Below are 24833 nucleotides of genomic sequence, written 5' to 3'. Positions count from 1 at the left end.
TACACTAAGGAAGGCTTGGTAAATCTGAGAACATCTGCAACATGCCTTAAGCAAGGTGAGAAAGTAATGATGGGGGAATATGCCTGGCTTAGCATTTATGGAATTCTTTACAGTGCTGTCTAGTAGAGGAAAAGCAGTCCAGAACCTATATCCTCTCAAAAAAAAAAAAAAAAAAAANAAAAACACAAAAAAAAAAAACCCAAAAAAAAAAAAAAAAAAAAAAAAAAAAGGAATTTCTGGAAAGAGATTTGAGAGGAATAAGGAATAATTTCTCTTCTCTTTCAGTATATTGTATCTTCCCAGGACTTGTACCTCTTCTGTAATGGGTACATTTACATGTTCTTTTCATCCTTGGTGCCCTTCAGCTTGGAGGAAAGAGCTGGAAGTTCTCTGAACCGGAAATGTGAGTAGAGTTCTCCATACTTCCATATTCTTAGATAAAGTTGTTAATGATAATTCTCAGAAACCAGGAAAATTTCATTGAGCACTTCCATTTACTTTGATACTGTTGATAAGGAGAGCAAGTAATTATTCACAGATGAGAACACTCAAGCATAAAGAAGTTGGCCAGCACATGGCATTCTAATCAATCATAACACCTGGAACATCACCCCTAATTTCCTCAGTAATCTCAGGGAGGTTAGGGACATTGTCGTTTTGCTCAATATTTTATTTCTGTGTCTTTATCATTTAATAAAGCCCATTCCTATCACCACTCTGGGGGTGGACATTTTATTTGGATTTTTCTTTCTCTACATATCATTAGCATAGGGGACTATTTTGAGAACTGATACATTTCAAATGAGCGTGTTTATCTTTACTGTGCCTGAAACATAGATTTGCAAAGAACCTCATATTAATTAGTGCAGGCCCACGTTAGGCAGGTAGATGTTATCATTCCCTTAATTGGAAAAGCAACGGAGGCCCAGAGCAAGAGGAAGAGGATGACCACCCAGCCAGGGAGACATGGGTAGAAGAACACAGTGCAAGTTTTCTGACTCCCAAGACAGCACTTCCTTCACTTCACCACGTTCCTCAAGAATAAGCAAGCTGAAATGGTTGCTTTCACTTCTACACACCAGAGTATTTAATCAAAAAGGCAGACAAAAATTAAATCAGGGTATCCCTCCCAGGATACACACTGGCTTGTCCTTTGATGAGACGGAGAAATACTGAACACAGAACAACCTCCTAATCTACAAAGAGAGTTCTACCAGGCCATCCATGGGAATTATCAACATACTAACCAGCCGATACTTATGTGGAGGCAGTTGGCTACCTGGTACAGATTAAAAACACAGCCAGGTGGCATTGTGCTAATAAGGCTATGTACCTTGAACTAGAATAAAAAATGAGACCCACAAAATGCAGGATAGGGACACTTCAGTTGAGAGAACAAAGCATTAATGAGTAAAAGGGAGAAACGAAAACAAAACAAAAACCTTCTTGAAGTCTATTCTTCAATAAGGAACTGAAATGTGGCCAGTTCTAAAGGACAATCTGTTCACTTACCTCCTCTCCATTAAAGCTCCCCAGCAGCCTGCGGTAGCCTTTCCAATTTCTCAGAGGAAGAATCGGCACTCGGACTGTGAGGCATGTACCAATCAGCAGCTGGACGTGTGTCAAGGCTTCCCCTGGGCAGGCTGGCGCTCTCCTGAAGATGAGAAGAATCCGAGGGCTGCCAGATTGGAGAAGCAAATCAAACTGATGTCGGTGGATTTGTTGTTGTTGTAAATACGAAGTGTTTAGTCATAGCAAAGTGAGGTGAAATTATAGAATACTTAGATCTGTGGACTAGAATTATATTGTCCTCAAATTTGATTGTGTATAGTACATTCTTTTTCCTCAAAGCCAAGTTTCTAACCAAAAGTTAATGTGGAAGATTGATATCATTATTTGGAAAATCAAAATGAAGAAAAACAATCCAGTTCCCATCTAAATACTCTGGGGAAAAACCAACAAAGAGTCCCACATTTGGCAATTTAGGCATGCAATAGCTCTGCTTGATTTTGTAGACGGTGAAACTTAGTCATGTGTGCACGTAAGAAAAAAATAATTCCTATTCCCTTCTGTGAATGCAAACTATATTAAGGTACAGGGTTTTTGCTTCATTCATGATGATAAATAAGCTGCATTCATTTACTTTGCTATTCAACTCTCATCATGGGTTTGATTTTTTTTTACAAGTAACCATATTAGTTTATTTTCTATCCCTAAGAATATATTTATGTACAAATATATTTTATATACCAATTTATATCTAAAATTAAGTAAATTTGAATACATTTCTATTTTCTCCTTTATTGACCAAAAAATGCTTATATACAATAAAAATAATGGATCCTGAATATCTGTCCATGCCAGAAGACAGAGAACTCCTATAGCTACATTTTATTTTATTGTGAAGATAAAATCATAGTAAATTTAACTCTTCCCTCCCCCATTAATGGGCATGTGGGCTATTTCTAATTTATTAGTATCACAAAAAGTGCCATAGGTGTCATCAATGTACACATGTTATTTCCCTTTCTTCTTTTCTTTTCTTTTGCTTCCTTTCTTTCCCTCTTCTTTTGTTCATTCCTCCCTTCCTTTAGCAATCTTAGCTGAATTTCTTTTTAAGTTTATTTATTTTGAGAGAGAGAGAGAGCAATAGCACATCTGCACATGCAAGCAGGGGAGGAGCAGAGAGAGGAGAGAGAGAATTCCAAGCAGCCTCCAAGCTCCGCACGGAGGCCAACATGGGGCTTGATAGCATGAACCGTGAGCACATGACCTCAGCTGAAATCAAGAGTTGGCCATTTGACCCACTGAGCCACCAGTTGCCCCTCAGCTGAATTTTTTTTTTTAATGACTTGAATGCAACTAGTGTAAAAACATTTTCTTTTTCAGTAATTACTCAATGCCTGACAACATGATGCCTAATTGAAAATGACCTATTCTTTCAAAAGACTTTTCTATATATCTGGGATGACAGAAACAAAAATAAATACTTATAATAAGAGAGATCTTAGAACTGAGTTACTAAAGTACGATGAGAAGACAGATAAGAAAGCAATTCAGGGTGAGGAATTATGTTAAGTGGGTCAGATAAAACATAGATGGAGGTAATCTATTGAGCTGGGTCTTTTAAGATAAGTAAACTCAGTATTTTATATGTAAAAGAGAAAAAAAACTTTTCCTAGAGTTCAGTGGCCTTATTAGATGAGAGTATTATAAAGATTACAATGAAGTAATGTATAGTAGGAAGTGGCCAGTGAAGAGAATTATAATAAAGATTGTATTAGGTAGGTGTTGTGAAACTCAATAGAGAAATGTGAATAAGAAGAAAAAGACCAGGTGGCTGTACAGAAAGAAAGAAAAATGGCTTGTGATTAGTGTAGGCTTTCTAGGTAGTGGGTCAGCTAGCTAGATTGGTAAGAAGGCATCAGTAAATGCAGAGAATTCAGCAAACTAGGTAAACTAGAAAAAAAAAGGGAAACAAGAAAAACTGATTTTGCTCTACTGAATACAATGATAAAACAGAAAGAACTGACTATGTCGCTTATAGCTTCTCCTTTGCCCCTTAACCACACTAAGCCTTTTGCCTGCTGTGATCTATTTCAGTATTCTTGTTTAGAGAACAATAACTGCCCCCCCACGCCCCAAACACTACTCATCATTTTGAAAGCTGAAGCTACGTAGACTTGAGCAGAAACTTTTTTTTTTAACAAGAGTTTTTCTCTAAACATTCAGTTTACATAACTTACATGAAAGAATTTGACTACAGTGACAAAACTAATGCTATTTTTTAAATGGGTCACATTAACTGAGACAAGAGATGTCACAACATCAGATTTAGTCTGTTTTAAATTAATTAAACAAATTATCTTCAATGATTCATGTATTCTTTTAATTCACCAAAAATTTTTAAATGTTGATGACATGCTTGCCAGAGAATCTTCTAGGACTAATGGATGGATATATATGTATGTATGTGTGTNAATGTATATACATATATATTTTATATACCTATATATACCTATAAATATATATAACATATATACATATATTATATATCTATATATGTATACAATGTATATACATTATTATATGTGTATATATACACATATAATATGAATTATTTTGAAAAATTATAAAGCTAAGTAAAAGAAATTTTAAGAAATAAGAAAATAGCAGTTTTATAGAGAATTTGCCAGAAAGAATTCACTGAATAGATGATATTTGAGTGAAGAAATGAAGCTGATGAATCAATAAGTTATAAAACATCTTGGGAGGAACAACCACTTAGAAGAGCAAAGGCTATAGTGTATTCTAGGAGACTGACTAGTAGGGTCTAGATGTCCTCAAGAGTCCAAACAGCTAAAGCAAAGTGAGTAGAAAAGAGAGCCAGACATTAGCAAAGAAGGATAATAGTGTCCAGATCAGAAAGACCTGCAAATCATTTTTCAAATCATTATGCAGACTTTGAGTTTTATTCTTATTTAGATGAACAGTCACTAAAATCAACAGAGAAGCAACTTTATCCATCCTACATTTTAACAGTGTTATTGTAACTGCTATTGAGAATATACTGAATATTCAAACAAGAAGCAGAAAAACCATTTATAGGACTGTTGGGAGTCATTCTGAGCCCACTAGTCAAGAACACTCCTTGTGAGGTTAAGGCAAGTTTGCAAGGCTATTGCCATCAGATGACGAACTGACATCTGCCCCTACTCAATTATTTCTGCTTGAGCATTTACCCCCAAGGTACCTTGTTGATTGGTATCAGGAGTGACTTGTTCCCTTATTCTGTCCTTGGTATGATGATTGCACCTTGTGAAGGAACTTATTGTGGGAACTTCTTTTATGATTATGGGAACAGACATCGTGTCTCCAGCAGGTTCTGTTTCCCTCCATACTTCCCTTAAGCTATGAACAAGCTAACGACCCTTACTTATAAAAGACTGACCTTTATGTGTACAATTCTGTTCTACCATTACATTATTCCAAGAGGTTCATACAGCTCAACATGTAAATCAACTAACCAAAAATGTTTCTTCATGCCCTAGCTATTCAAGAAATCATAGACAAAAAACTAGACACAAAGGTAAATGCACTCGAAGAGGCTATTCTATGTATTAGAAATGAGCTAAACTCTTTAAAGGTACAGTTGTCTCTCTGATGCCATAAGGAATATAACTGGACAATTAAGTCTTGCCCAGAGACAAAGAGCCTAACTTAGAGAGAAGGGACAGATAAGGGCAGAACCTAAGTTACTACATATACCTTTGCTAACTGGTGATGTATAGCAGTTCCTTCCCTAATGTCTACATTCCACAAACACCTTCCCTTACACTGGTAGCTATGTTGAGGATGGATAAGAGTATCTACAAACCTATGACTTAATCTCAGCGTTATTAAAATGTGTATGTTATCCTGTTTTTCACTAAGAACACCCTGTTATTTTCTTAGTTACTCAACCTCACTACATTTGGGGCAGTTCTGCAAGAATACTTCTGTAAAACCTATTTCTGTACACTTTCCAAAGCATCTTATCACAGAGAAATATCCATTGTAAAAATTCCATTTTCTGATGCCATGTTATCATTTGACCTATAAATAAAGACACCAAAACTGACAGGACAGAGATATCTGCCTGGTGATCAGAAAGAATCTCGGGGCTCTCTCACACTCTCTCGCCGACACCATCTGCAGGGACCCCTAGACTGGCTGGAGCTGGACTCCAGCATAGGACTACTGCAAGAGTCAAGGTGTCTGTAATATAGGTTGTACTGGAGGCATTGCAATGAAGGTAGTAGTAGAGTTATGGAGAAGTAAACAGATTTTGAATTAATGTTGATTAGTATTCTGCTCTAAACTATACTAAGCTCATAGAATTGTTAATGGGTGGCATATGAAATATCACAAAAGGCAGAATCAATAAAGGCTACAAATTTTGACTTGAGCGATTAGAAGAACAGAGTTACCATTTAGTGAGATGGCTAACACTATTCGGAGATGGAGTTAGGAGGGAATATCAAAGACTCAATCTCTAAACATTAAGTTTTATTTATTTATTTTTAATGTTTTCATTTATTTTTGAGAGAGAGAGAGAGACAGTGTGAGCAAGGGAGAGTCAGAGAAAGAGAGAGACACAGAATCTGAAACAGGCTCCAGGCTCTGAGCTGGCTGTGAGCCCAGAGCCCAATGCGGGGCTCGAACCCACCAACCATGAGATGATGACCTGAGCCAAAGTCGGACGCTCAACCGACTGAGTCACCCAGGCGCCCCTAAATGTTAAGTTTTAGATGCCTATTTAACATCAAATAGAGTTGTTAGGTAAATAATTAAAAATATGAGTTTGTAGTTTAGGGCAAAAGTCCAGTCCAGGCTAGAGATTCAAATTTAGAATTCATTAGCTATTACATATTTGTTCCAATTATTTCCTTTAAATGTAGCAGACAATGCTGGAAAAACAGAAATGGTCTTGTCTGCAATGAGGTACAGCCAGATTCAAAGGACATAATGTGTGTTAGTAAAATAGTAAGCAATCAATTCCAAACTCTCATGTCTAATAGATATCTAAAATAGCAAATGTTCAAAACATAACACCTTTCAACTATGTCTACAAAAGTATCTTATTTACCCCCCATCTTCCACAGGTGTCAAGTCTGTTTATCTAGTAACTCAGGTCAAAACAAAATGGTTTCATCTTTCTTACACTGCCTTATCTGATTCTTGAGCAAATTACTTTGTGTCTCCTTTCAGAAATACATCTAATGTTTGACCACTTCTTATTCCAGTTCTACTATACTCTACCTACCACTCTCATTCATCACCTTGAACTTGGCCACCTTGTCTCCACTGTTGTTTCACTGCAGTCTGTAAACCCTGTGACAGTCAATGTATTTCTTTAAATGTTTAAATCAGATCATCTCATTGATTTGCTATTAATCCTGATTGATTCTTTTCTCATGAAGAATACACCTAGATATCTTCCAGTAGTGTGCAAAACCTCACATAGCCTAACAATCAGCTACTTTATGGAGTTTGTCAAGGTAGAATCTCCTATAGCACAAATTCACAATGTTCTAATCACATCAGTCTCATTACCCATGGAACTGGAAAGGCTGGTTCGTATTTTGCAAATCTTATATTTTTGTTAATTTTTTCTGTGATTCTCTTCCTCAAAATATTCACAAGAATAACTTCTCATCATTTGAATTCTTTAAGTATCAGTTTTTTAGAAATTTCCTCCTGATCACTTTATCTAAAACACTCTAACCACTGTCCATTAATTAACCTGTTTTTTTTCTTTACAGTATTTGCATTACCTGAATTAAATCATTTACTATATACTAATTTATCCAGTAGTTTTTTTTTCCTGTTATATCCCACCAGAATACTTAAATCCATGAAGCAGAGTATTACTCTGTCTTATTTACCACTATAGGTAGAGGTTTTAGATAAATTGGTTTGTAGTAGCCAGTTAATAAATGTTTGTTCAATGAAGGAATTTATAGGTGCTTGGATGAAATATAACTTCTGGAATTTAATTTCTGCATCTTTTCTTCCCTGACTACTGCTTACATATAGACTTTGACATTTCCCTAATTTACGTCTATACTCTGTAGTATGAAAGTGTGTGTGTGTGTGTGTGTGTGTGTGTTAACACCAGCAAATGAGCTATCTATTTTTAAAACTTTTGATTTATTATCTATATGTTTCAGATACCAAGAATCATCTATCCTATATTTCTCCATTATTTCCTTATCTGATAAAGTTACTGACAATGAAGTTTCTTAAAGATTTACTTTCTCTTCATTAATAGAGACAGTATGTTATTTATTAGTTAGAAATATAGTTATTACATGTACCTTCCATTCTAGAATGATACACTCTTTACCCAGTGATTTCCCCTTTATAAAACATCCTCAAGGCAATGAAAATATCTCCAACAAAATATCCTAAAGGCAAGCCAATTAATTTAGGCTTACATCTCCTGGGGAAATGTATAGGTCAACAACTTCCCCACAATATTTTTTTCTTCTTCTTCCCATGACCTGGATTTCAGACTGCTATAAAAAATTAAAATAAAAATGAAATATCACTTGTAATGGAATGAGAGATACTTTATTAAACACATTTATTTTTTATAATATATCTTATTTTTTGAACAGCTTTAGATTTATAGAAAAACTTAGCATATCTACATAGAGCTCCCATATACCACCTCCCCCTCCCCCAAACACAGTTTACTCTATTATGAATGTCTTATATTGCTATGGTATATTTTAAAAATTAATGAAACAATGTCAAAATATTTTGTTAATTCACAGTCCATAGTTAATTCAGATTTTTTTACTTTTACTTAACGTCTTTTTCTGTTCCAGGATGCCATCCAGGATTTCAAAGAATATTGAGTTGTCATGTCTCCTTAGGTTTGCTTCTCTGGCTGTGACAGTTTCTCACACTTTCTTTATTTTTGATGATCTTGACAGTTTTAAGGAATACTGAAAATATATACTGTAGACTGTCCCTCTATTAAAATTTGCCTGATGTTTTTTCTAATGGTCAGATTGGGGCATGAATTTTGGGGACAATTACACAGAAGTTATTGTCATTTTCATCACGTAATATGTTAACATGATTTGACTTTTAACTTTGATAGAGGTTTGTTAATCAAGACTGTTGACTTTTAACATCAAGTGTTTCTCAAGTTTCTCTGATAGAGATTTTTTTCTCCCCTCTCCCATTTCCATGCTTTAGTCTTTGAACTGAAGTCACTGTGCAGCCCACACTTGAGTGAAAGTTATATTTCTCTTCCTTTAGGGTAGAAAATCTACATGAATTATTTTGAATTCTTCTATATAGATTTATCTCTTTTCAACTATTTGTTTAATTTATTTATATTGGTGTAGAATCAGGAACATTTAATACCTCTACAAGTTTTGCCTTTCCTGGAATATCATATAATTGGAATTATGGAGTATGCAGCCTTTTCAGATTGGGTTCTTTAGTTAACAATATACCGTTGATGTTTCTCTCATCCTTTTATGGCTTGCTAGCTCATTTCTTTCACTGACGAATGAGATTGCATTGTATGTGTGTAACACAGTTTATCCATTCAAATATTGAAGGACATCTTGGATGCTAACAGTTTTAGGCAATTATGAATAAGACTACTATAAACATTCATGTGCAGGTTTTTGTGTGGACATAAGCTTTCAACTCAATTACATAAATACCTAAGAGTGTGATTGTGGGATCATATGGTAAGACTAAAGCTTTGTGAGCATTAAATGGATGATCCTAAGACGGTCTCTGTATATTGGCCTCCAGGTTCTTTTTTTTTTCTTTCTTTCTCCAGGTTTCTTTCTTTTTCTTTTTTTTTTCTTATGGTATGAAACCCTATCATATCACAAGTTCAGCAGCTATAAACTCAATTTAAACAAGTAAATGTTTAGTCATTTATACATTGCCTGTTTTGCATAAATGAATGTGACTTAGAAGGCCCAGGCTGCCATAACAGAATACTATAAATGGGGTGCCTTAAATAACACAATTATTTTCTCAAAATTCTGAGGACTGAAAAGTCCAACACCAAGGTGTGAATCAATTCAGTCAAGGTCTCTTCCTGACTTTCAGTCTTCTTTCTGTGTGCTCAAATGGCTGTGAGAGATGGAAAACAATTTCTCTGGTACCTTTTCTTATAAAGGTAGTAATTCCATCATGAGAGTCCAATCCTCATGACTTATCTAAACCTAATTATTTTCCAAAGGCCCCATTTCCAAATATCATCACACTGGGAACTAGGCCGTCAACATATGAATGGGGGAGGGCACCATTCAGGTCTTAGCATTATGAAAGCTGATTCAGTGTTCATTGGTCACTGATAAGATAGAGCCTAGCCGGGGTGCCTGGGTGGCTCAGTCTGACTTCGGTTCAGGTCATGATCTCACAGTTCATGCGCTCGAGCCTGCGTTGGGCTCTGGCTCTGTGCTGACAGCTAGCTCAGAGCCTGGAGTCTGCTTCAGATTCTGTGCCTCCCTCTCTCTCTGACCCTCCCCTGCTCATGCTGTCTCTGTCTCTCTTCAGAAATAAATAAAAACATTAAAAAAATGTTTTTTGAAAAAAAAGATAGAGCCTAGTAACTCTAAGACCTCAAGAAACTAATGCCCTTGTACTGAGGGACATCACCCACATATGGCCCACCATGTACTGTGGGATATCACCTAGACACACAAATCCCCTCTCCCCCCGTTGCAGTAGATTCCAATCTATGAGCATGGATTGTTTTTCCATTTCTTTGTGTCACCTTCAAATTTTTTCTTTGGTGTTTTATAATTTTCATAATACAGTACTTTCACCTCTTTTGGTAGGTTTACTCTTAGGTATCTTATGTTTTTGGTGCAATTATAAACGGGATTCATCCGGGGTGCCTGGGTGGCTCAGTCAGTTAAGAGTCCAATTTTGGTTCAGGTTATGATCTCGCAGTTCATGAGTCCAAGCCCCGTATTGGACTCTGTGCTGACAGCTCGGAGCCTGAAGCCTGCTTGGGATTCTGTGACTCCCTCTGTCTCTGCCCCTCCCCTGCTCATTCTTTGTCTCTCAAAAAAATAAATAAATGTCAAAAATTTTTAAAAAATGGGATTGACATTGGTGCCTTTTCTTTTTGTTGTCTGACTTCTGTGGCTAGGATCTCTAGTACTGTGTTGAAAAAAAGTGGTGACAGTGGACATCTCTGTCTTCTTTCTGACTATAGAGGAAATGCTTTCAGTTTTTCCCCATTTAGGATGATTAGCTATGAATTTTTCATGTATGGCCTTTATTATGTTTAGGTATATTCCTTCTAAATATACTTTATTGAAAGGTTTTATCATTATCAATGTCGTACTTTCTCAAATGCTTTTTCTCTCTATTCAAATAATCACATAGTTCTTATACTTTATTATATTAATGTGCTATCTCACACTGATTGATTTGTGAATATTGAACAACCCATACCACCCAGTTATCAATCTCACTTGATTGTAGTGAATATTTTTTTAATATACTATGGGATTTCATTTGCTAGTATTTTATTGAGAATTTTTGCTACCGTGTTCATGAGGGATATTGTCCTGTAATTCTCCTTTTTAGAGGTGTCATTATCTGGCTTTGGTATTGGGATAATGCTGGCCTCATAGAATGAATTTTGAAGTTTTTCTTCCTTTTATAGTTTTTGGAATAGTTTGAGAAAAGTATACATTAATTCTTCTTTAAATTTTTGGTAGAATTCACCTGTGAAGCCATCCAGTCCTGGACTTTTGTTTGCTAGGAGTTTTTTGATTACTGACTCAATTTCTTTGCTGGTTATTGGTCTGGTCAAATATTCTACTTCCTCCTTTAGTCAGTTTTGGTAATTTATATGTTTCTAGGAATTTATCCATTTCTTCCAGGTTGCCCAATTTGTTGGCAAATATTGTTTTTATTTCTGTGGTGTTCATTGCTACTTCTATTCTCACATTTCAGATTTTATTTATTTGGATCTTTTCTCTTTTCTTTTTGATATGTCTGGCTAGATGTTTATCAATTTTATTAACTTTTTCAAGGAAACAGCTCCTGGTTTCGTTGATCTGTTCTGTTGGTGTTTTTGTTTGTTTGTTTCTATATTTTTTATTTCTGCTGCAATCTTTATTATTTCCTTTCTTCTGCTGGCTATAGGGTTCTGTCCTTTTCCTAGCTTGTTTAGGTGTAAGGTTAGGTTGTTTGAGATTTTTTTGCTTTTTAAGGTAGACCTATATTGCCATAAACTTCCATCTTAAGACTGCTTTTACTACATCCAAAGGTTTGTGGTGATTATGTTCCCATTTTCTCTTGTTTCCATGTTTTTTTTTTTTAATTTCTTCTTTGATTTCCTAATTGACACATTCATGTTTAGTAGCATGTTGTTTAACCTCTGTGCATTTGTGGTCTTTCCAGATTGTTCTTGTGGTGTCTTCTAGTTTCATAGCTTTGTGGTCAGAAAAAGTATATATGACTTTAAGCTTTTGTTGTTGTTGAGGCCTGTTCTGTGACCTAATATGTAATCTATTCCAGAGACTGTCCCATGTGCACTTTTAAATAATGTGTATTCTGCTGCTTTAGGAAGGAATGTTTTGAATATATCTGTTAAGTCTATCTGGTACAATGTGTCATTCAAACCCACTATTTTCTTGTTCATTTTCTGTTTAGATGATCTGTCCATTGATGTAAGTGGAGTGTTATAGTCTCTTACTATTGTATTACTGTCAATTAGTTTCTTTATGTTTGTTATCAATTGTTTTATATATTTGTATGCTCCATGCTGAGTGCACAAATATTCTCAATTGTTATATCTTGTTTCTTAAATGTTTATTTATTTCTTTATTATTTCTTTTTGAGAGAGAGAGAGCAGTGAGAGAGAAAGAGAGAGAGAGAGAGAGCATAAGCAGGGAAAGAAAGAGAGAGAGGGAGACAGAAAATTCCAAGCAAGCTTCAATCTGTCAGCAAAGAGCCTGATGCAGAACTAACTCACAAAGTGTGAGCTCATGACCTGAGTCAAAACCAAGAGTCAGACACTTAACCGGTTGAGACACCCAGGGGCCCCTATGTCTTCTTTATTATTATACAGTGTCCTGGATTGTCTCCCGTTACAGCCTTTGTTTTAAAGGGAGGTTTGTCTGGTATAAGTATTCTTACTCTGGCTTTCTTTTGAAATTCATTTGCATGATAAATGTTTCTCCATCTCTGACTTTCAATCTGCAGGTGTGTCTAGGTTTAAATGAGTCTCTCATAGGCAGCATATAAACAAGTCTTATTGTTTTTATCCATTCTGACGCCCTATGTCTTTTGATTGGGGCATTTAGTCCATTTACATTCAGAGTAATTATTGATAGATATGTGTTTATTAGCATTTTATTATTTGTTTTGTCATTGTTTCTGGTGATTTTCTACTATTCTTTCTTGTCATTGTCACTTTGGTCTCTCCTTTTCACCTAAAGAATCTTCTTAAATATTCTTTGCAGGTTTGGTGGTCATGAATTCTTTTAGTTTTTGTTTGTCTGGAAATTTTTTTTTATCTCCCCTTCTATTCTGAATGATAGCCTTGCTGGATAGAATATTCTTGGCTGCAGATTTTTCCCATGCAGCTCTTTAAATATATTATGCCACTCTTTTCTGGTTTGCCAAGTTTCTGTTCTGAAATTTCCAGCTAGCCTAATGGGTTTTTCCTTGTAAGTTAAGGATTTCTTTTATCTTGTTGATTTTAAGATTTTTTTTCCTTTTCACTATATTTTGCAAAATTAATTGTAATATGTCTTGGTGTTGGTGTCCTTTTGTTGATTTTATGGGGGTTCTTTGTGTCTCTTGGATCTGGATGTCTGTTTCCTTTACCAGATTAGGTAAGTTTTCATCTATTTTTCTTCAAATAAAATTTCTGCTTCCATTTCTCTCTGTTCTACTTCTGAGACGCCTATAATATAATATTATTACATTCAATGGAATCACTGAATTCCCTAAATCTACTCTCATGTTGGATAATTCTTCTTAAATCTCTCTGGCCATGACCTTATCTTATTATTTGGGATAAATTCCTCCATTTTGGCACTTTTTCTAAGTCTCTGGCCTTTTCTGTGTTTCAGATGAGCCAGTTAGGTCTTCTGCTCCTTCTTCAATGTGGCCTCCTCTCTGCATTTAATTGTGGGATTTATCTGTCTCTCTTCCGGTCAATTTCTGGGGTATTTAAGATGATATGATAGTTATCTAGTTGTGTTAATGGGCCAAAGCAAACCTACCCTGCCATCACCTTCCTCTCTCTCAGACCCACTGTAGCCTTATACTAAGTCTTAGAGTCTGATAATGTCAACATTCATTTTTCTTTTTTTTTTTAATTTCATCAATGTTGTGTTGAATATGTGTGTCCTTGATTTTCCATATAAAATTTAAAGTCATTTTGCAAAACTCCATAAAATAGCTTCATTTGATTGAAACTGCATTAGTCACATTAGAATAATTGGCATCTTTTATTTTCAAATGTTTATTTTTGAGAGAGAGACAGAGAGTGAGCAGGGGAGGGGCATAGATTGAGAGAGAGAGAGAGAGAGAGAGAGAGAGAGAGAAGAGAATCTGAAGCAGGTGTCAGCACAAAGCCCAATGCAGGGCTTGAACTCTTGAACTACAAGATTCTTATCTAAGCCAAAGTCGGGTGCTTAATCCACTAAACCACCCAGTCGCCCTGAATAATTGGCATCTTAACAATGTTGAGTCTTCCAATCCATAAGCATTAAATATGTCTCTATTTAATTATTCTTTGAGTTTCTTTATCAGAGTTTTGTATTTTTCTAAATATAGAGACTGCATGTCTTGTGTTTGACTTATACTTAAGTAATTTGATTTATACTTAAATATTTGTAATGGTACTGTTTTTAATTTCAAATTCTAATGGTTCATTGCTGGTGTAAAAGAAAGCAACTGACTTATATGTATTAACTTGTATCCTATGCCCTTACCATAACTCACATCAATTCCGGAAGTTGTTTGTTTTTTGATAATTTCTTTATGATATTGTACATAGACCATTATGCCATTAATAAACAAAGATGATTTTATTTGTTCTTTCTCAAATTGTACACATTATTTTACTTTCTTGCCATACTACACTAGGTAGTAAGACCTCCAATATGATGTTGAACAGAAGTGGTAAAAGAGAATACCATTACTTTGTTCACAGTCTTATGGGGAAAATATTCAGCTTCTCATCCTTAAATACTATGTTAACTGCAGGGTTTTTGTATATGTTCTTTGTCAAGTCGAGGAAGTTTTTTCTCTGTTCCTAGTTTGATGGGTCTTTTTAATTGACTGGACTTCATCAAAAAATTTTTTTAATCAATCTATATGTTTATATGGTTTGCTGTCTTTACCCTGCATATTAATTGGTAGGTTATATTAATTGGGTTTTGTATGGGCAACCGGGCTTGCATGTTTGGAATAAATCCCCCTTAGTCTTAAATCTTCCTTGTTGAATTCTATTTCCTAACATTTTGTTGAGAATTTTTGCATCCATGTTTCTAAGAGTTACCAGTCTATAGTTTTCCTTTCCTACAATATCTTCATCTGCTTTTGTTATTAAGATAGTGCTGGCCTCATGGAATGAGTTACAGTGTTCCTTCTGATTCTGGAAGAGATTGTAGAAAATTGGGATCTTTTTTTCCACCTAACATACTTGCTAGAAATCACAAGTGAAACATTTGAGCCCTAGTGCTTTCCTTTTGGAGAAGAATCTTAAGTGTTAATTCAATCTCTAATAGTTATAGTCCTACTCAAATTATATAGTTTTCTATCTGGGAGTTTTAGTACTATATGTCTTTCAAAGAAATGGTCCATTTTACCAAATTATGTGTGTGCACAGAGTTGCTCATAATATACTTTTAAGAAAAATTATTTTCATGCCCAATATCAGTAGTGATTACCTCCCAGTAGTGTTAGTAATTTGCTTTTTTCTCTTTTGTTATCTAGGCTATAAACTTACCAATTCTAATAAACTTTCAATGAAACAGCTTTTGCTTTCATTGTTTTTTTTCATGTATTTTTGTTTGTTTTAAGTGTCAAAGTTTTCTTAGGAAAACTTTTTTTCTGTTTTCCTGAAGTAGAAGCTTAAATTATGACTTCAGCTCTTTTTCATTTTCTTTTCTAATATATGCATTCATATTGTATAATGTTCTCACTAATCATTGCTTTGGCTGCATCACACAAATTTTGATAGGTTACATTTTCATTTAGATTTAGTTTAAAATATTTTAAATACATATTTTCCTTTTTTAAATTTTTATTTTTAAAAAATTTTTAATGTTTATTTCTTTTTAAGAGACACACAGAGAGAGAAAAACAGAGAGAGAGAGAGAGAGAGAAAGCAGGTGAGGGGCAGAGAAAGACAAAGACACAGAATTCAAAGCAGGCTCCAGGCTCAAGCTGTCAGCATAGAGCCCAAGGTGGGACTCAAACTCACAGTCAGATCATGACCTGAGATGAAGTCAGATACATAACTGACTGATCCACCCAGGCACCCCCATTTTTTTCATAATACTTCTCTGATCCACACATATTATTAAATTTGTGTTGTTTAATCTCAAATATATATATTAATAATGTATATTGTTACACACGTTATACATAATTATATAATATATAATCACATATATAATTGTCTAGCTTTCTCTTACAGATTTCTATTTAACTCTATTTTAGTCTAAGAGCATATTTTGTATTATTGCTCTTCTTTTAAGTTTGTTAAGGTGTGATTTATGAGCCAGAATGTGGTCTATCTTGGTAAATGATCCATATGATCTTATTCTGCTGTTGTTGGATAATGCATTTTATAAATGTCAATTAGATACAGTTGTTTAATGGTGTTTCCCAAGTCACACCCTTACTGATTTTCTGTCTACTGAATATGAGTTAATGAAAAATAAATGGGTGTTCAAATCTTCACCTAAAACCATGGATTTGCTGATTTTTCCTTCTATTTCTGTCAGTTTTTGACTTATGTAATTATGTTCGGTTTTACCGTTTATTTATTTTTGAGAATGAGAGAGAGAGAAAGAGTGTGAGCAGAGAAAGACAGAATCCGAAGCAGGCTCCAGCCTCTGAGCTGTCAGCAAAGCCTCATGCAGGACTAGAACCAACAAACTATGAGATCATGACCTCAGCCAAAGTCAGATGCTTAACTAACTGAGCCAGTCAGGCGCCCCTGACTTCTGTAAATCTTATCTGATGCTCTAATGTTGGATGCCTACATATTAAGGATTATTATACTTTCTTGGAGAATTGACCATTTTATCATCATGTAATGCCTCACTTTATCTGATAATTTTCCTTGCTTTGAAGTCTGCTTTGTGTGAAATTAATATGGCCATTCTCCCTCTCATTAGATTACTATCAGCATGTTATATCTTTTCATAACTCTACTTTAAACTGAGCTTGGTTTTTAAATTAAAAGTAGGTATCTTAAAGACAACATATAGTTGAGGCTTCTTTTTGCTTTTGTCTTACATCCATTCTGACCATCTCTGTCTTTTAATTGCTGTATTTAGGACATTTATCTTTAAGGTGACATTATTTTCTGCCCTCTCTGGTTATAAATGAACATTTTATATTATTCCATTTTCTTTCTATCCTTATCATATCAATTATACTCATTTTATTTTATCTTTTACTGATTGTTCTAGTGATTGCAATATACCTAATATACATTTACAGCTAGTATAAGTCTACTTTCAAACAACACATCATGGGAAATGTAAGTAATTTTTAAGCTTCTGTCTCTGTCTTTATGTTTTTCTGAGTCTCTGACCCATATCTCTTCCTTCTCTGTGAGGAATTTTCAATATTTTTTTCAAGACAGGTGTACTGGTGGTAAATTTCCTCAATTATTTCCCAAGAATGTTTTTGACTTCTTCACTTTTAAGGAATAATTTTGCTGTATACAGAATAGTAGATTGGTGTTTTTTTTTTTTTTCCACACAAGTTTAAATATTTCATTCCATTCTATTCTTTTTTGAATGATTCATGAGGAAAAGTCAGATGTAATACTAATCCTTGTTCTTCAAAAGATAAGGCATTTTTTGTTTTGTTTTTACCATGACTTCTTTCACAATTTTCTTTTTATTTTTCCAAAATTTGTGTCTGACATGCCCAGATGTAGAATTGTTTGTTATTAATCCTACTTGCTGTTTTCTGAGCTTCCTATGTTTGCAATTTGGTGTCTGTCATTAACTTTGGAAAATTCTCAGTCATTATTTCTTCAAATATTTCTTCTGTTTCTTTCTCTTTTCTTTCTGGTATTCTAATCACAAATATGTGTCTGTGTCACACTTTTTGTTATTGCTCCATAGGTTTCAATTTTTTTTTTCCTTTTTAACTCATTCTATTTTCTCTTTGGTTATAGTTTGAAAATTCCCATTCATCTAGCTTCAAGATCTTAGATTCTTTCTCTACAGTGTCCAGTCTACTGATTAGAACAACATTTTGTTATAGTGTTGTTGATTTCTAATAATTTATTTTAATTTTTATCCTAGAATTCTCCTCTCTCTACTTACATTAGTCATCTGTTTTTGCATGCTATTTTTTTCCATTATAGCTCTTAACATATCAATTATACTTAGTTTAAATTCCCTATTTACTGGTGATTCTAAATTTGTGTCATAACTGAGGCTGATTCTGATGCTTGGTTTGTCTCTTCAAACTTTGTGTTTTATTATTTTTCCACATGACTTGTATTCTTTTTAACTTTAAAAATTGTTTTTGTCAAATGCCAGACATACTATATTGGGTAGAAAAAGTAAGGTAAATGGGATTTTAGCTAACTTAATGATAATCTAGATAGGCACATGACTGTGTTTAATATTTGCTGTAACTATAGATGTCAGAGGCCTGTTTCCTATAGTTGCTTGGATATTTTTTTTCCTCCCTTGTTTGCGGGTTTCTCTAAAAACCTCTTCTTCACTCTTGCAGCTCATTATAACCTTCTATTATTATAATGGATCCCTGTTGATGTGGTAAGGTGTAGTGTAGAGAAAGTTTTCTGTTAGCTTATGACTAAATCTCAGTCTCTTAGAGGGTCTAAGTATATGCCCCTGTTACAATCAGAAGTGTTTCTTAGGACTGTGCTTTTCTTAGGCAAGCTGAAAAAGCTAGAAAGGCTGAAGTTGGATGATATCCTTTTTTCCAAGTTAATAAGTCTCTAGTAAATTGGTTTTCCTTTTAGAACAAGTATTTGTTATATAGAATGCTTTGGATATATTTTCAAATGTTTATACCCCATCTATCCAAAACAGGAAACATAAGGAGATTTTTCTAGGATCATCATATTGAGAACCCGATGAGTTTCCTGTAGGTAAATCCACAAAACTAAAGCCCCCCACACCAAAAAAATCCTGGGATTTTCAGGGTTTCTTACTCTGTCTCCAGAAGTTTGTTAAAATTACCTTCTTAAGTGTTCCTATCAGTATACGGTGAGCTGACCTGAACTAGGAATCTCATGACTCTGCTGTATTTCAGATTTCTGTGTGGTAGTTTGCCTCATGACCTCAGTTCTCTAATGAATTTGAGAAAAGTCATTAATGTCCAGTGAGTTCATCCTTTTTTCTTATAGAATGCAAATTTATAATTTTGTTTTAGAAATTTTAAGATATTAATGAAATTTCACCTTTGCAGTAGGCTGATTCATACTGCAATAAGATCTTGATGCTATGGATTGAGTCTTTTTTTTTTTTTTTAATTCCCATGTGTCACATTGCATATAACTTTAAGAAATTTCAATCCTCTCTCGTCCTTTTTCACTATTCCTTTGTACCTTACTTCCATTCAGTCTTGCCCTCTCTTCCTTTTCCTTTCTCAAAAAACTCCCACTCCCTCTTCAATAACCTGCCTTTTCCTCTCTCTCCCATTCTGAACTACTCTCTCTTCCAATATCAGGAGAATAGTTTCTCTATATTCATTTTCTCTTTTCCTCATAATTATCTCCTCATTGTATTTGAAGTGGAAAAACAGAAAGTTAAAAGAAATTAAAATGAAGTCAAATTAGTTTTAATGAGTAGTGTAATCATTCCCAAAAGCTTCTGAAAATACCATAAAGTGACCTTCAGAATTTCTACAGAATCTTGGGTGAGAATTCCTTCATCTTTTAATTAAATGTTTTTCAGTCAGCCCGATAATTCAATAAAAAGAACTAATTTTTATTCTACTTTTTCTGTTTTGTTTAATTGGTAGTATTGCAACAGTATTATTTCCCTACTATTTTCCGTTGCAATTACACATTATTTCAACTACATTATAGCCTAAATAGGGTTATGTGGGCTTGTCTGAGGAACTAGCTACCATTTATAGCTTTGTTTCCATGGAAAACTACTCCCTAGGTCTAATCAATTAACTACACAAAACTTTTTGCATAAATGCTGCAAATGTGATACATTTACAGGTCTTTTCTTACCTACAGGGTAGGTCTTTTCTTCCCCACTTTGATCTACCCCTTCCCATTAACCAAAGAAAAGGCTAAATGCTAATTTGTCTCAAGAGACCAAATAACATTTCATATCTAATAATAAAAATCACACTCTTTTAATGAATACCAGTCTCTGGGTCATGGATAAGTACAATATAATTGTTAACCATTTTAATTTTCAAAATAATCATAGTAAATACATATTACTATCACACTTTATGGGTAAAGAAATTGAAGTTCCTATTGATTAAGGAAATTCCTCAAAGCCATAATAGAAATTCCAACTTTGAATAATTTGAATTCTTGCAAGGGAAGAAATAAATATAGAACTTTATTATTCTTATTAATTTGGTTTTCAGTACGTGATATCATCTAGATTTATTCTTATTTTTACAACTGTAAAAGAAGTATAACCACAAAGTAAGTTATAGCTTGACATACTATTTAAAAAACATCATCTTTTAAATAAATATTTTGTAATATCACACATCTCCATGTGTGATATTTTTCTTCTTGTGAGAAAACCCAGGTGGTACTCAAGCTTAAAAATTCTGGTGGTGTAAAAAGAGGTAACAAAAGAAGAAATTACTGCAGCACCTACCCAATAGAACTAAACAGTTTCTAATTTTATCATTAGTTAAGATGGGTAATCTGAAAAAAGCCTCAAGGACATACAGATTTTTATTCCATAATACAAGAAAGAAAAGACTCTCACTAGAAATAGCAATAAATAATAGTCCATATTAGAAGAAAAATCCACCTGTCTTCTTTGAAATCAATAAAGACTCAAATATAATCAACAGAACAGAATAGGAAGCCCAGAAATGAACCCACACTATACGGTCAACTCATCTTCAGCAAAGCAGGAAAAAATATCCAAAGGAAAAAAGATGGTTTCTTCAACAAACGGTGTTGGGAAACTGCAACATGCAGAAGAATGAAACTGGACCCCTTTCTCACACCACCTACAAAAATAAATTCAAAATGCATGAAACGCCTAAATGTGAGACAAGAAACCATCAAATTCCTGGAGAAGAACACAGGCAGAAACCTCTTTGTCCTTGGCCAGAGCAACTTCTTACTAAACATCACCAAAGGCAAGGTAAATGAAAGCAAATGTGAACTACTGAGACTTCACCAAGATGAACAACTTCTGCATAGCGAGGGAAACAATCAACAAAACTAAAAGGTAGCTTACAGAATGGGAGAAGATATTTACAAATGACATATCTGATAAAGGGTTAGTATCCAAAATCTATAAAGAACTTCTTGAACTTAACAGTCAAAAATCAAATAATCCAGTAAAGAAATGGGCAGAAGACATGAATAGACACTTTTCCAAAGAAGACATCCAGATGGCTAACAGATACATAAAAAGATGCTCAACTTCATTTATCATCATGGAAATAGAAATCAATAGAAATCAAAACAACAATGAGATACCACCTCACACCTGTGAGAATGACTACAGTTAACAATACAGGAAACAATAGGTGTTGGCAAAGATGCAGAGAAAGGGAAACCCTCTTACACTGTTGGTGGGAATGCAAACTGGTGCAGCTACTGTGGAAAACCGTATGGAGCTTCCTCAAAAACTAAAATTAGAACTACCCTATGATCCAGCAATTGCACTATTAGGTATTTACTCAAAGGATATAAAAATACAGATTCAAAGGGGTACATGCACCCCAATGTTTATAGCAGCATTATCAACAATAGCCAAAGTATGGTGAGAGCCCAAATGTCCACTGACTGATGAATGGATAAAGAAGACTGGTATATATATATACATACGTATGTATGTATACATACATATTCCATTATATATAGTGTGTATATATATATCCATTGGTTCCATTATATATATATTATATATATAATATATATATTATATATAATGGAAATGGTATTTATATATATCTGTATCTATATACACTATGTATACACTATGTATAATGGAATATGGTATATATATAATGGAATATTACTCAGCCATCAAAAATGAAATCTTGCAATTTGCAATGATACAATGATATGGATAGGGCTAGAATGCATTATGCTACATGAAAAAAGTCAGAGATAGACATATCCCATGATTTCACACATATGTGGAATTTAAGAAACAAAACAAATGAATATATGGGGAGAGGGGACAGAGAAGAAGGGGGAACAAATTACAAGAGACTCTTAACAATAGAGAACAAACAGGGTTGATGAAGGGAGGTGGGTAGGAGTTGGGGCATTTACATAATGGGTATTAAGAAGAGCACTTGTGAATAGCACCGGGTGTCATATATAAGTGATGAATCACTGAATTCTACTTCTGAAATCATTATTGCACTATATATTAATTAACTTAAATATAAATTTGAAAAAAGTTAAGAAGCTTGGAGGCAAAAAATTTAAAAGTAACTAAATTATTCCACAAAAATATATTTCTCCATCAAGAGAATACACTATTCTTTTGTGTATTATCTTTACTCTTATCTGTAGTAAAAAGCCGATTTTGTAACATAATAAAAATCAAAGCATAAATTGATATAATTATGAAAATTATCATCAGCATAAAAATGACACTATAATTTTATTTTCCTGGGAGTGAAACATACCACTTACATCAAATTTTAGTAGACCTAGTAGTATTCATCAAATTTTATTTTACACTTAAGTTAAAAAGATATGTTAGGGGGTGCCTGGGTGGCTCAGTCAGTTATGCATCCGACTTCGGCTCTGGTCATGATCTCACTGTTCCCAAGACAGCCCTCCGTTGGGCTCTGTGCTGGCAGCTCAGAGCCTGGAGTCTGTTTCAGATTCTGTGTCTCCTTCTCTGTTTCTGCCCCACCCCTGCTCATGCTCTCTGTTCTCTCAAAAATAAATAAACATTTAAAAATAAAAAAGATACATTAGAATTTAGAGCATGTCATGGGGTGCCTGGGTGGCTCGGTCGGTTAAGCATCCAACTTTGGCTCAGGTCATGATCTCATGGTTCACAAGTCTGAATCACATGTTCACTATGTGCCGACAGCTCAGAGCCTGAAACCTGCTTCAGATTCTGTCTCCCTCTCTCTTTGCCCTTTCCCCACTCATGCTCTGTCTTTGTCTCTCCAAAATATATAAATGTTAACCGTTAAAAAAAAAAGTAATTTAGAGCATGTCCTTTTAAAGTAAACAGAAAATAGTATAATATAATAGTTCAGCTGCATAGTTCCTAAGGTCATAAGACAATAATTATGGAAAGACGGAGTTTCACAGATGTTATTAAGAAAAGACTGTAATCAGAAATGTTACATATTTCTATTTAGTTGGTTATGTTAAAAAAAAAAAACCCTGAATACCACTATAGATGAGAATGATAAAATTGGGAAAAGCAGTATTAAAATACTTGGCAACTTTCAAACAGATCTAATTTATTGACTCCTCCAACGCAGATTTCTGGGATTTAAAGATGAAAAGCAGTCTTTTCTTTCCTTCTTTCTTTCTTTCCTTTCCTTCTTTCCTTCCTTCTTTCTTTCTTTTTCTTTCTTTCTTTCTTTCTTTCTTTCTTTCTTTCTTTCTTTCTTTCTTTCTTTCTTTTCTCTCTCTCTCTCTTTCCTTCCTTCCTTCCTTCCTTCCTTCCTTCCTTCCTTCCTTCCTTCCTTCCTTCTTTTTTTCTTTCTTGGCTTATGAGGAGAGAAGAAATTCCTTCCATATCACTTTTCTCTTTAATAATGTTCTTAGCATACTATGCACTCCAATCAAAGCAGTCAAACTGTCAATGTCTTTGCTTATCATCATCCTTTTTTTTAGTATGCCTTGGTTGATTACCAGAGCCATGTGTATTTATTATTTTTGTGTTTTTGTTTACATCTTTAGCTGTTTTTGATTTATTTTTTGGGTTGTCTATTTATTTTTATTTTCTAAGTGAAAGATACAGAGTAGTAAGTGGGTTATTAGTATGCTAGATTTTAGTATAAACTTAAAGCTAGCTACTTTTTTTACCTTCACTTTAGCAAACTCTACAGTAGATTATTCCTTGATGGGTTCTCTTCAAGTTTGATGATTTGATCACCAAATGAACCTGGAGAGGAAAGAATGAAAGCAGTGGATCTGCACCTCATTTATTCTCTTTCCTGGGACACACACCTAAGAAAACAAGAGAAAGTACTGGTTACATATTCAATATATCTTTGCCAAGTGGAACTCTGGATGATTAAACTAATATTTGCAAAAATTCTAATCTAGAACGTTATTAACAAGACAACAGGAAGATTCCTATAGTTGATAGCCAGGATCTATGGATTTAGGAGACATGGTAAGTTTTAGAACTTTCTGAAGTATAAAATGGAGATATTTCAAAACTGAAACCCTCTCTGGCATGTGACATGACTGTATGGACTTTTACTTGGGGACCTCATGCATCATTCTGGGCAAGAAGTACATACCCAGGGTGAAAAGACAAGAAGCTGCTCTCAATGTCCAGGTATTTTTTTTCTATTTCTTCTGTGCCTCATGACTGTCTTTAATCTTCAGTTTATTACAACCCTTGATATTTGGTGATATTAAGATTTTAATTTGCATGAATTTTATTTAACAATTCATTCTGAACATTAGCTAAGAATTTTACCTAAAATAATAGATTCTGTTACTCAGGCATCCCCTAAGACTTATTGAGGAAAATACTTTTCTTTTCCAGATAATACCTGAGTGTAAAATAATAGAAAAAGAGATTTGAAAAAAAGTGAAAAAAGTGTTGTTCCATAATTTCAATTATTTGACTTGACATTTAATATATTTTAAAATATTTTATTGAAGCATAATTAACATATAAAACTGCATATATTAAAGTATACAATGTGATGATTAGATATACATT

General features: G+C 34.1%; 1 long non-coding RNA gene across 1 annotated transcript; it reads right to left on the bottom strand.

Moving 5' to 3' along the window:
- Positions 1-295: 295 nt before the first annotated feature.
- LOC144240827 (uncharacterized) lies at positions 296-24084 on the bottom strand. The gene is made up of 3 exons (XR_013337862.1): positions 23960-24084; positions 1513-1678; positions 296-505 (listed from the first exon to the last, which is right to left on the bottom strand). It is a non-coding gene; the product is annotated as an uncharacterized LOC144240827 (long non-coding RNA).
- Between the last annotated feature and the right edge of the window lie 749 nt (positions 24085-24833).

The sequence above is a fragment of the Crocuta crocuta genome, unplaced genomic scaffold, assembly GCF_008692635.1.
Source record: "Crocuta crocuta isolate KB4526 unplaced genomic scaffold, BGI_CrCroc_1.0 scaffold97, whole genome shotgun sequence".
Classification (NCBI taxonomy): Eukaryota; Metazoa; Chordata; class Mammalia; order Carnivora; family Hyaenidae; genus Crocuta; species Crocuta crocuta.
The sequence above is the reverse complement of the archived record's forward strand: the minus strand, read 5'-3'. Positions and strand labels throughout refer to the sequence as shown.